At 31.3% G+C, this 14,177-nt stretch overlaps 1 long non-coding RNA gene across 1 annotated transcript; it reads left to right on the top strand.

Moving 5' to 3' along the window:
* Positions 1 to 9,407: 9,407 nt before the first annotated feature.
* Positions 9,408 to 13,264, top strand: LOC121225048 (uncharacterized). Its single transcript, XR_005922795.1, has 4 exons — positions 9,408 to 11,672; positions 12,108 to 12,180; positions 12,310 to 12,378; positions 13,066 to 13,264. It is a non-coding gene; the product is annotated as an uncharacterized lncRNA (long non-coding RNA).
* Positions 13,265 to 14,177: the final 913 nt, after the last annotated feature.

The raw sequence follows: 14,177 nt of genomic DNA, 5'->3' as shown, positions 1-14,177 counted from the left end.
AATGGAAGCTAAGTATTGGAATTTAATTAGATATTAATATTGAGCTCGAGTAAGTAAATTCATTGTGTGAAATTGTGGGTTAGAGAAAATGTTCATAATACATAGATGTGTTAATTTGCTTGGAATGAATTACGTGGTTATGATGGTATTACATTGATGATGAATGCAAAGTCATATATATATATGTATTTATGAGAGCAAGTTAAAAGCTTTATGACCTCAACATCACCCCCTCATTAGTATTATTTTATGACTAAAATTATCTTGATGAGATAGATATGTTTTTCAATTGAGTTAATTCTGACAGTATAGAAATAAAAACTTAAATGTTTGAGTGAAAATGTATTGATTATGAGTTGAAACTCATAAAGGTATAGATCAAAGAATTTTGTTATTGATAAATGTTATAATTATACGAGCATATGAGTTATGATATTTGGATTATGATGCTATATAGAAATTTCGATTGTGAATTAGTGATTTGAGTTGACATACGAATTATGTGTTGAGAACAAAAGTGATTAAAAGCAAATGTTTATTAAATGCTTTGAGAATGTGAAATTAGTAATGACTTGGCTATTTGTGATAGTATGCATTATGCGCATTTATGTGTAAGATAAATTTGAGGCTTTACTACACTCACCTCCCATATCAGTAAAATATTACATTAAAATTTGCGAGATTTTGGTTGAATAAGCTTACAAGTGTAGTGTTACAGAAATTTGTGTACGGGAGATTAATAATGTGGTCGAAAAAGTGAATGAATTAGCAAATGAAGACAACATAAAAAGAGAGAAATATTGGATAGTTCTGAAAACTACTCAGATTATGCAAAGTTACTATCACAAAAGAAGTTAAATCCAATTAAATAATTTATTCAGGTATTTATTTAAAGAAAAAAATTAACCGGAAGCTTTTCTGGATCGATTTCTGTTAGTAAAGAGATGATGTGAAAATTCTGATGACAGAATTAGACAATTGAGTAATGTTTGTATTATAATAATAGCTGAGTACAGTAGATATAATGGGTAATTACTATGAATCATTTTAGACATTCTGTGTGTACAATTATCCTCAGAAGTATATGTGACTGTTTAGTTTCAAAAATAATTCTTATTGTATGAGAACATTAGCTAAACATATTAATATATGAAAGAATTATTGGTTTGTTTGGGTTATGTTCGACATCGCCATGTCTTTTTCTGGTATTTATACCCTTGTATAAATATGAAAGTTGAAGGTAAAGTCTGAGTGAGGCTAATATTTTATTTCCACTGGCTATTGTTCTGTTGAATATACGTGAAGATTATATTGCTTCTATTACTGTGGATTTTAATATCTATGAGAGACATTGAGAGACAGTGATCTTTTAGACATCTTTTGGGATAGAATCGGAATTGATATCATTTTATATGATGGTTGTGGCTTCTGTATAATGATATGTCTAGGTTATATGAGTTTGAATATATCTACCAGACTTGAAATAAAATTTGAGTGTATATATATAGATTGAGGTTTAATCTAGAAGAAGAATTTGTATTCTTGAAGACTTGATACAGAATTATATATATCATAATGATTCTAATTGAGAAATATTAAGGTAAATTAAAGTTAATCTGATTGTTGAAGCTTTCTTTTGCACGAAAATATTGTCAACTGAAACATCATTTATGATTCAGCCTGAGTTGAATAAAGAGTTAGTGATTATCAACATACGTTACTGAACTGTTTGAAGAGGGTTCTAGTGAAAGAGTGTACAGAGGTATTTTGTGATTTTTATAGTTAAAACGGCAGGAAAAGAGTTATGTAACATATTTGATAACTATAGGAGTTTAAAATGTTTAGTCTCAGTGCAAAATCTAAAGTTCTGTCTGAATTTGATATGTATTGAGTGGAATCAGATCATTAATCTACTTTTTCATAAGATTTTCGGGGACGAAAATCCCTAAAGGGGGGAGAGTTGTAACAGCTCGATTTTAGATCTAATCAGAACAGTGGTTTCGGGACCACAAATTTGACGAGGAAAAAATTATTTTTTTATTATATTTTTATGGTCTACAATTTCACAGAATGGTTTCGTAAAAATTTCGTACAAAAATTTCGACGTTTGTGCACTCAATTTAGCCAAAAGGACTAAATTGTAAAAAGTGCAAAAGTTGAGTTCTAGAAGCTAGAGGTGTTAAATTGCTATGAAATTTTAAATTGGAGGTCCTTAAATGGTAATTAGACCATTGGTTAACTTGTTGGACAAAAATGGACAAGAGATAAGTGAAATAGGATTTTTTTTAAGCTGGGGGCATTTTGGTCATTTAGTAATTAAAAGAATTAAAAAGGCCAAAATAGCCAAAAATTTGTCCATCTTCAAGCTAAGGCCGAATTTAGCAAGGGGAGAAGCCATAGTTAGGGTTTTCAAGCTTCCAAGCTCCATGGTAAGTGATTCTAAGCCTCGTTTTAATGTTCTTTACGTTTTTGGAGTCCTAGTAACTTGTTTTAGCTATTTCTAGCAATAATATAACCTAGGGTTTATATTTGGAAAATTACCCATAGGTTAAATGTGTTTATTTTGATGTTTTATGGTATAATATAAAGCTATAAATTATGTTAAACAACTTTTGGTAAGCGATTTTAAGTGAAAACGAGTAAAACGACATAATCGGTAAAAATACCTAATGTTCATAAATAAGTGTTAGAGTGGGAATTTGATGTTGCCATAGAAGGGAAAAATGTTCAATATGCCATAAAACATAAGAATAAGAGATGGATTTTAATTTCTGAGCTTTGGGGCAAAAGTGTAAATATGCAAAAGTTTAGGGGCAAAATTGTAATTTTACCAAAGTTTGAGTTAAGAACTGTTTTGATGAATGTGCATGTTAAATAAGTTAAATGTGTTATTATAGTTCAAGAAAGAAGTGGAATCGACCTTGATCTATGAAAAGAAAAGATTAAAGACTAAATTGCTAAATTTCTATATTGTTGCACCAAAGTAAGTTTGTATGTGAATTAATGCATTGTTTTAATGTTATTAAATATATTGTTGATATTTTAGTGAATATAGATTAAATATTTGATGTAGATTATAAAAAAAATGTGGTTAAGTTTGAGAAAGGTGGTAAAATGTTAAAAAAACAAGGTTTCCTATTGAACACTCGGAATAGACCGGAATACATTGGATAAAAAGGGGTTGCTAAGTGCAGATTCCCCAAGGGCTTGCTAAGTGCTGATTCCATAAATTATTGATTCTAAAGGTGGTTGCTAAGTGCTGATTCGACCGTATATTTGATTTTGAAAGGGGTTGCTATGTGCTGATTCCCCGTATAACTGAATATAAGGTGGTTGCTAAGTGCTGATTCTACCGTATCTTTGACTGTGAAAGGGGTTGCTATGTGCTGATTCCCCGTATCACTGAATTTAAGGTGGTTGCTAAGTGCTGAATCCACCGAGTAACGGATAATATTCCGAGTGTTCAACAAGGAAAGTTGAAAAGTGAATGTACAAAAGAAATGGACAAGATTATGTGAGGAATATTGGGTTTGATACTTAATTGAACCATGTGCAAGATGGTATGAAATATCAGAACTATAAAAGAGTAAATTTAGAAATAAAATAGTTTTGAACAACAGTAGTTGTGTAAATTTGAAAAATCACCGTAAATGGTGGAAATTGAATTAGAGGCTGAATAATATATGAAATTTAATCTGAATGATTCTATTTTCATATGAAAGAAACAGAGCAATTAAAAGAATTATATATTTTGAAATATTTGAATTTTAGTGAGACAGGGTTGAATTGATTTCGAAATCCCATGTTCCAAATTTGGAAAATCACCAAAAATTGTAAAAAAAATAATTATGGATTGTATTATACATTCTTGAACTTCTTAATGAGTCTAGTTTCAAGAGGAAGAAACAATAACATCTTTTGAATTTTGTAGAAAGAGTTAAATAAATTTTAGTGAAGAAGGGTCAGAGCTATCGAGCAGTGATACATTGGAAAGTTTAAAGAATAAACTGTACTAATTTGATAAATAAAAAATTCTAAAAATTTTATGGTAGGAAGATATGTGAGTCTAGTTTTGGGGAAAATTAATGGAATTTAATTTTGAGCTCTGTAGCTCCAGATAAAAATAATTTAGTGACTATAAAATGTATATACATAAAGGATGTTATATACATAAAGGATGTGGGATGGAGAGGAGGAGTAGGATAATAAAATGTATGAATGAATTGTGTATAAATGGTCATATGCCCGATTATAATCGGTAAATGTTAAATTGAATGGCTAATACGTATTGGTACTGAAGGAGCTATTACGGTATTGAAAAGCAAATGATCAAATGTTTAAGAAATTTAGTCATGATATATATATGTGATAATAATGATGTATGGATGATTATATTATTGAGTTGCATTGATTAATTTGGTTTAAGTGATGGAAATGTCAAGAACATTTGTCTTTGATATATGATGATCATGTAATGCCATGAAAATTTGTTTAATTGTGTGGTTTAAAATGTATCTATATTTTGTTATATTACTTATTTTTAATCTATTTGACAAATGATAAAAATTAATTCGGTTGCTATGTGAGGTGAATTATGATTAGTGAAGCATATCTATATTCGGCAATAATGGATAAAATACATTTATGTCATGGGTGAATGGTTAAACACTTGGGTTAGTATAAAGTGTATATTTAGTAAGGTTTGTTGGAAAAGAAATAATAGGCTTTGGTTTATATCGAATAGAGAAAATTTGTACTATCTTTGTGGCTAATTTTGTTAGCTGTATGGGAGATGAATGGTTAATGTATGTGACAATTAGCTTACCAGATAGTGAACTATTGATATACTACAATAGTTGAAAAGGAAAATTTGACGATATGAGAATATGTAAGGATACGGATCAATTCAGGTACTCAGGACGAATTCAACAAGTAAGTGAAAATTTATAAATTCATACGATGAGGAAGTGAAAGATTGTGAGTATATTTAGCCAAGTAAACCCTAATTAACGACCCAAGAATAACAATTGGAAAGTTTTAATTTGGATAAAATTTTATAACTCGGATTAGTATGTCCATAAGTGTATTTATTCTGGTAATGCCTCGTACCCTATTCCAGCATTGATACGGGTAAGAGGTGTTACAATGTGACATCACCAGATTCAGCCCTAATGTTTAGGCTGGGTTTGGGGTGTTACATACTACATTAAATTAATTATGTTTAAGGAGATTGAAACTTAAGCGGGAGCATTTGTGACTCCTCCAACCTTTCTTGCGAATTTAATTTGATGTAAGTTTTCAACAAGAAACTTTTTAAATTGCCAAAAAGGAATTTTTTATTTTCATTTTCAATTTTAATCTTATTATTTTATGTTCAATAAGAGGGTCAAGTTGGCCCGAATACTAATTAATTTATTACTAATCAGTTTATTTTTTTGTTCAGTTTAATTTTTTCAATACAAGAAATAAATTGCAATTTGGGCTCGAGGCCCAGAATAGTAAAGAACAGGAAAATACCTACATTTTTTTCGCCATAAATCTTCCCTTCCCTTAAATACTTGCCACCCACTCTTCTTTCTTTTCCCTCTATACCTTGCTACCTAAGTAATTACTTTAGCAAAATTTTTGCTAAAAGTTTGCCCTAATCTACTACCATATAAACCCCTTACCACCACCATATTTTCCATAACACCTAAACAATTAACATTCACCCTAAACCTACATTCTTTTCTTTCTCTTTGCCGTTGGCCTCAAATCTCAAAAGCTTCTTCCCAATTTCTCTTTCTTGTCGCATAACCATACTATCTCTACCGTAGAAAACCTTTTTGCCCCAGCAACTGTCGCTACCTACCCAGTTTGCCATCGCAATCTTTTTATCATTGCAACCTTTTTGCTATCATAAACCCTAGCCAGCATAACCACCTTACTGATTACTTTCTTTCCCTAAATCCTTGCTGATTCATCATGTCCCGAAAGAGAACGAGATCTTCAAAGATTTTTTTTGAAAATCCAATTATGATTCAAGATGAAGAAGCAAGGGAGAGATTTGATTCCATCTTCAAAAATCAAGCCATGATGCTGAAAAAAGGTTTCAATTTTGAGAGTAATGACAAGATGATTGTACCTTTTTCAATTCGAAAAATAATTGAGGCCTTAAATTGAAATCAATTTTGTGATGCACGCTCACTAGTTGAAGCAAAATTAGTATCAGAGTTCTATGCCAATCTTACCATGCCAGATGCTTCTGAAGTTCTTATTCGTAAAAAGAAGGTACCCCTTACTTCTAAATTCATTAATGATTTGTTTAATCTTCTTGATGTTTAAGAAGATGAGTACTCTGCCATGATGAAAAATATCAATTGGGATTTTCTTCAAAAAGTACATAATGTCGTTACAAATCTAGGACCCCAATGAATTATAAGAAAATACGGTAGTCAGTCTTGCCAAAGGGAATACCTAAAACCAATGGCTAAGGTATGGTTCTACTTTGTCCGATATAGCTTCATGCCTATCTCTCTTAGTTCCACCATCTCGATGGAACGAATGCTTTTGTTGTATGCAATTATGACAGATAAGTCTATCAATGTTAGGAAAATTATTCTCAGAGAAATCCAAGTGATGCGAGCCCAAGTCAAATGAAAAGCAAACCTGAAGGGTCGGTACACTCAAGGTTGCATAATAAGACATGATCTTGAAAGGTTAGTTGAGAATAATAAAAAGTTGAACCAGATCAAGCTAAATGAACTGAACAAACCATAATTTGTTGAGTCATCTACCAAATCTGAACCAGAAGCCAACTCAGTAAACAAAACAGAAAAAGTGGATCTGAAAGCAAACCAAACAGCCCTGAACCGAGAGTGTAACCAAATATTACTAAACCAGTTGTGCCAAGTGTTAATCCTGAGTTGACCATTTCGATAACCACTTCTTCAAACACTATGAATAAATCAGAATTTTCAACTATAATGGATATGTGGAAATTTAAGCATAACCAACAACAAACTTATTGGAAATATGCAAAAATTAGAGATGATTTCATAAGGAATACTTATAAAAATATCTCTAACACTTTCATTCTTGAGTTCCTAGATCATATCTTCGAGTTGTGGAAATAATAGGACACAAATACAAGCGAGAATGAGAAGGTAAAGGAGCAAGATAAGGGGGATGATTGAAATGAATAAAATGGGGGAAATTTTGTTTTCTTTAGTATTACTTTAAAGACATTTATTTATTTTAGGAATATTTTATTTTATCCATAATAGAATTGAATAATTTGTAATTTACGAATAAACTAAGCCAATGCTTTTCCATTAACTTTTTGTGCTCTTGTGAAAAGCATAGTAGTGTGGCAATATGAATGTACATGTCTAAGAATTAGATTTTTCAAGAAAGACTTTGTATTTAAGCAGTCTTCATGACTCACCTCTCTTTTTTGAGTCCTACCTGGTGTACAGTTTTCATTCACTACTTTGTTATTTTGCAATGAGGACACTGCTTCTTTTTAAAGAGGGGTAAGGGCCAATCTTGTATGATTTTTAAAAATTTTCAATTTTCACACATAAGTATGCTGAAATAAAGTGATGCTTAGAAACAAATTTTATTAATAAGTTAGCTCATATGCAAGTATAATTCTTGTTTTATTTAAGTTATTGTTAAATGTTAGCTAAGTTATGATATACTTGTATTTTTCATTACTTGTACATAAAATTTTCCATGAAAACTTACTATCCTTAGAAATAGACATGCATGAAGGTTTAAGTCTTTAGAATTTTCTTAGTAACTTTCTTGAGGCGAAATCCTAGTAGGCATAAGAATTTAAATATGATTTAGGCACATTTTTCTTTGGATCATTTGAGTCTTTCAAGCCTACCATATGAATTTAACCCTTGAAACCTTAGTTTGAGCCATATAGTCTGTCTTATTGTTATTTACCTACATGATAAGCTATCATATTATCATATTTTAAAGTTTTACCCTATCTTGCACCACTCTTAACTATACTTGTCTTGGTGAGTAAAATTCGGGGGGGGGGAATTCAAACTGATATACATGCTTTGATTAAAAAATAACAAAAAAGAAAAAAAAGAAGAGAAAAAAATTTTACTTAAGTATTGAGATGTATTGTTGAGCATAAGTTTCAAATTAAGTTTGGGGGTATTAAAACCCATTAGTGGGAAGGTTGTACCCCAAGAAGATCCAAGACAATGTTAGGGTTAAGATGATTTAGCCTAAAAATCACTTCTTTTTATCCTTACCTTGAGCCTAGCCCCATTAAAACCTTATAAAAGACCTATTAATTTAGATAATTATGCCGACTACATTAGTGGAGAGAAATTTCTAAATGCAACATATGAAGACCAATAATTAAACTTTAGGATTGTTTTGTCTAATTAGATAAGGAAAATTTGTTGAATGGTGAATTTTATATATGACTTTGGAATGCATGCAAATTATGACTAATGATAACATTTTTTTTACTTAACAGATGAGTTTGAAATAATATCTGCATGTGAGCGATTTATTAACAAGAAGAGATTGAGAGCATAAATTTGTTGTTGCATTATTATGTGACTAGTTTATTCTTTATAAATATTATGCAAGATTGCCTTAATTTTTGGTTTGTATGAAACATTAATCAGGACAAGCAATATATTAAGTTTGGGGGTGTAATAAGTTTAAATTATATAGGTTTTATTAGCACATTAGTATTGATAATTTATGCAAATTCTGAGAATGTGGGTGGCCAATTGAGTCATTTTAATTCGTATGAAGACAGTAGACATAATTCGAGTGAAGTTTGTAATTCTATAGAATTTAGTATTAATTTTACATAATTTTGCTATTTTATGTTACATGTTAATTTTTACTCAGCTTGCTACTACTCGACAACTAAATTAATTCATGTGGGAGTCAATAATAACACACATGAACACAAGTTAATTTCTACTTCATGTGGACAACAAGCTAACCAATTGGTCTCATAGATTCAATTCAACCTAACTTGGAAGATGATTACAGAAAAGAATGAAGTCTGCTCTTAATAGGGTTGTAAAAAATGTCCAATAAGGGGGAGAATGGCCCAAATTCGGGAAAGGCATGAGTGTAGCCCACATAAGCTTTGGGAGAATTAATTTGAAGGTCCCTACATGTGTAAAGAAATCACAAATCAGCCTCTAAATTCTCCCTTCATTATCGTCCAACCCATGCCACAAATCAAGCAAGAATCAACCAAAAAAATCATGAAAAAATCAGCCCACTCTCTACAATTCATGGTCGGGCAAGCAATGGAGCAATTCAAGGGATGTCCAAGCTATTTTTAGCTAACTTTCATGCTATCCCTCTATTATAAATACCACATTCATTTTACTTCTCAATCATCTCTCATCACTTACCATTCATTCATCTTTCATAACATTTCTCGTCTCCTTTCAATGCATAAGCCTTCTCATTTCCCCATTTCTTTTAGTTATCACTTTTCCTTGAAGAAAACTACTCTTGGCTAGTCACATTGAGGAGTAGTTTACGAAGGAGCAATCACGAGAATTGGAGGAAGCCACCACAATCAATCTTCTGAGAATCACTAAAATCATCTAGAGTTTCTTATTTCCTATTCTTTAATTTTGTTCTTAGTTATTCAACATGTTTGCAAATTTTTTAATTTTTTTCCCTTAACGATGATGACTTAATTTTGTTTTGGCTAGAATGATAGCATTAATGTGATGAGGTTCATTTGATTCATGTTTATGGTGTTTCATACCTCAGTTGTTCATTCTTCCACTTAAAATCATTTACGTATTTCATGCATTAAAATATGGTTGAATGCATTAGAATTAGTTGATTAATCCTGACCAGATGGCAATTAATGGACATGATAATTAGAATGTGCTTGCTTAATTTAGATCCTGGTCCGATTAAATTAAAGGTTCGTAATAACTCAAGAGAGCTCTATTACTTTGCATAACTTTAGGTTTGTGTGATTAAATTGTTTCAAACTTGATCCATCCCTATTACTTCACATAAATTTTATGGAATCCTTTTTTAAATATGGACACAAAAATATACATGTTTTTTTAAGTAGAAGCTTTGAAAATAACTTATATTAGATTCCATGTTAATGAATGATGGAGTTGCCATGGAATTTTTTGGAACATTGTTAAGCATGATGAAAAATGAATTAAGTCAAATGTTGTAATTATTCTTCTTTTTACTTGATAATGATTGTGTACACTTGCACATTCCATCACGAACGACTCAGATACTTGTTTACTTAGCTCTTCGGGCTTATTCATCCAGTAATTCCTCAATAGATTTCGATGAATCCTCCTGTACTTGAATTAGAGCACTAATGTTGTCAAGCATTTTACCTGATCATAAAACAATTGCTTTCACATGCTCTTTTCCATCCTTACGAGGATTATTCTCCCTATTACTGATCTACCACAGATCATAGTGGCATATTAAGTATTTTTGGGGACTGAATGAGCTTGTTTTCTAGGTACTTTTGTCAAACCTAGTTTATTTTAAGTCCAGAAATTTAAAAAATGATTGAGGGGTTAAATTGAAAGAAGACATAAGCTGGCGACCTTTATTGAAAATTTGGAAAACTTGATGATGGAATTGGACATGGTTGAGAACCAATTCTGGGTGGTTCGATTGGAAGCAATTGGTTCCTTAGTGGGAGACAAAATGATTATCAATGGATGGTTGTTATTGATCTGCTGCAATTCGTTGTAGCAGATTAAACTATTTTATGTACTTAATGAGATCGTAGGAGAGCAATTTAGTTGTGCTTTTGTGTTGTTTTCATTTTTAGTTCTTAGATAATAAAATGATCAATTTTAGCTATTTATATGACCTTGTGGGCCAAGAGAGGCCTAAAGGTATACTAACATGTCCAATGAGTGTGTTGGACATTATTCAGAGGCATGAAGTTAGTTGTAACATCCCAAAAATTGGGGGTTAGTAGAATCGAGTTTGTAAATCGAGAGAGAGTTGTCATGCCTTAATTTTTGAGATCATCTATTCATTTTTAGGAAATAAATGAGGTATTGATTTATTGGTTAAGTGTTAGTGAAACGTTTCTTGAAACCTAAGTTCAAATCCCTTCTTTCTCACCATTTTTATTATTTTTATTATTTTGCCTTAAACCTTAGTTTGTGGCATGCCTTGTTTTTAAAATAAATATTGAAAAATTATTTCAAAAAAATAAGGAAATATCCTAGTGGTTAATTTATAAATGGAAAAACAAGAAAATTAAATGAAGTCTTAAGTCTGATTCCTTTCCCTTGCAAAATAATTAAATTTTGCAGAATCCCTTGTTTTTTTAATGTGTGTGCCATCTATACCCTTGAACCATAAGTATAAATAAAAATTTTTATTGTAATTTTTAGCCTTTAATTAAAATTTTCCCTACCCTAGCCGTTCACCCTCTTCATCTCCTCTTTTCTCTTTAATTTTCTTTTTTTCTCCTATTGTTGTCATCACCTACACCTCCCATTTTACCATATGTTTCTTCTTCTTTTTGCATTAAGATTGTGCACAATTTCCTTTAATCTACTGCTGAAATTTATCCTCATTTAAATCAGCCCCAAATTTGAAATCTTGAACCCCAAGATCGATCCCAAACATTGCCACGAAAGTGTCATTGCCGTTTCTCTCAACTAGTTGAGGTAAGATATCTATTCTCTTCAATTTCCTGATTAATCTTGTCAATAAAACCCCAAAATTTCTAGATCTTTAATTTTAGGGATTTTAAATTATTTCAAAGGTATTTTTTTATATTTTAATGAGATCTCAAACTATTTTAAAATTCAACCCCAATTTTAGCCACCATGGGTGGTGGTGCGTGCGCCTATGTGCAAGAAAGAGGATTATTTTGTTTCTTGGGTCTTTCCTAGCATTAAGTTGAGTTATTGAATCCTCGTAATCAATATGGAATCACATGTTACTTAGGGAAAGACGATCAATTTAGGAAGTGTAAGTGCAATTAATTGTAAACTAGTTTGTTATTTCAACATAGTTGTTGGGTAAAGGTTATGAATTGATTAAATAAAGGAATTTAATCATTTATTAAATACTAATTTTCCAATATATTATTGAATTAGGTGCTGACCCAAACATCCAAAATCATCTGAAAAGGCGAAGAACGATTGTATGTATGGTTCACATCGATACAGTGTAAGGAATCTAACTAGTTTAGGTTCATAAAATAGTTACAATTTCAACGATTGGTTTGAAATCATTAGTGGGTGTTTGGGGGATGGTTTAATGGTAAATTTATTGAATTTATACTGAATTTTGATTTAGGTTCTTTTAAAGAATTATTAAGGAAAATTGAAAGATTCGCTAGTGCGCTGGAAGGAAGCGAAGAATAAGGTGTGGGTCCTAAACTCATAAAATTGTTTGAAAATGTTAAATATCATGTTATATTTGATAAATTATCTTGCTGATTGGATTGGATTAATAGCCAAATTATTTATTTTGTGAGTGGCTGAACTAGGTATGTTTCGAGCCTTAAAAGATTGACATGTTGCCAAAATTCCTAGTTTGATAGTATGAATGTTTGATTGAGTTTGTAATTACATATTTGAGTTATGAGATATGAGAATGTTTAACTAAATGATATAATGTGTTGAGATATTAAGCTTATGCATGATTTAAATGCATTAGATATTTGTTATATTATGTACTAAAAAAGGTGCTATTTATGCACAATGAAAATCCGTAAAGTATGAGAAATTAAACGATATTGATTAATACCAACATAATGATAATTTGAAAGATGGAACACTGTTTCCATTTACTGAAAGTATGTGATTATTGAGGACATGTTGAGCGTGTCAAATGAATGTTAAAAGTATTGAGATGTGATTATGTATGAGATTGTGTGACATATTGCATATGCATTGGGTTGGGATTTTGTGGTTGACGGAGGAGTTTCGTGGACTACTGCAGCATATTAAGTCCACATTATTCGTAGTCAATGAACTGCACCTGGAGTACCAAGGGGAATGGCAATTTATCGCACTTTTACTGACAGCTTGTCTGCATTTTTACTTGTAGAATTTTCTGCATATTGTTATTGGTGGTTTTAATCACAACAGCTGAAGCCCATAATGTTTTGGAGTTCGAATGACGGGTTCAAAGGAACTAGTGGTGTGTAGCGGATGGTATAGGCAGGAACCTTTTTGCATTGCATCATGATCATGACATTTTCGAATGTTATTGATTTATGATATGGGTTGTATTGAATGATATCGAAATTAATTATTGTTACTTGAATGAATGATGCCCTATGCTCATACACCGTTTGACATCAATTTGATAATGGCTATGTAATGATATGAAATTCCTATGGTGGTTCTGTTTTCTTCTGTTAAAGCGAATATGTTTCACTGTATTCTATATTTATGTTTGTTTAAATACTTGTTCGACTCACACTGAGCTTATCATAAGCTCACCCCCAATAGTGTTTAAATTTTTAAGTAAACCTCTAAATTAGGACCAGACTCGGCATTCGGAGAACCACCTTGGACCTGAGACTATTTATAATAAGTATTAATTAGTCTCTATTGGTTTTGGTTTGTAATTTTTAATTACTTCTGGTCTGTGGCCTTGTAACTTTTCTTCTGGGATTTTTCCATGCATGGATTACTCAAGCATAATAACCGGGTAATGCATGGTATCAGGCTTAAATAAAATTTGATATTGTTCCCAAGTTTCCACTGCATTGCAAAGGAACCATTTTTGAAAAACAAATCGACTAAGTTCCAAAAATGACTTGAAAAATGGTTGTTCCGCTGCATTAGTTTAACATTGAGCTTTTCTAAAGAAGAGCGACAAGCAAACATTTTTTTCTAAAACAACACTATCAATAATAAAATGAATCCTAAGTATTGATGACCTAATGAATGAATGCTTTTAAGCTAACTCAAAGTACAACTACGATTTTCTCTAAAATTAGTTTATTTAAGGTCTTCAAAAGTAACGTAAGTTAGCTTAGCTATTTCGGTGGCTAATGTAGCCTTCTTAATCTAGCCATAATGTCTAGGTCGAGTTTGGGAGGTTACATTAGTAGACTGACTGTAATGTTGCAACATAGAGCTAGCATATCGCAACACAACAAAATAAGTAGCATAGGAGTAAATTACCTTCAGTTTCGCGACACAGCCCAA

The sequence above is a fragment of the Gossypium hirsutum genome, chromosome D13 (assembly GCF_007990345.1).
Source record: "Gossypium hirsutum isolate 1008001.06 chromosome D13, Gossypium_hirsutum_v2.1, whole genome shotgun sequence".
Lineage (NCBI taxonomy): Eukaryota > Viridiplantae > Streptophyta > Magnoliopsida > Malvales > Malvaceae > Gossypium > Gossypium hirsutum.
Note: the sequence above shows the minus strand (reverse complement) of the source record. Positions and strands in the feature narration are given on the sequence as shown.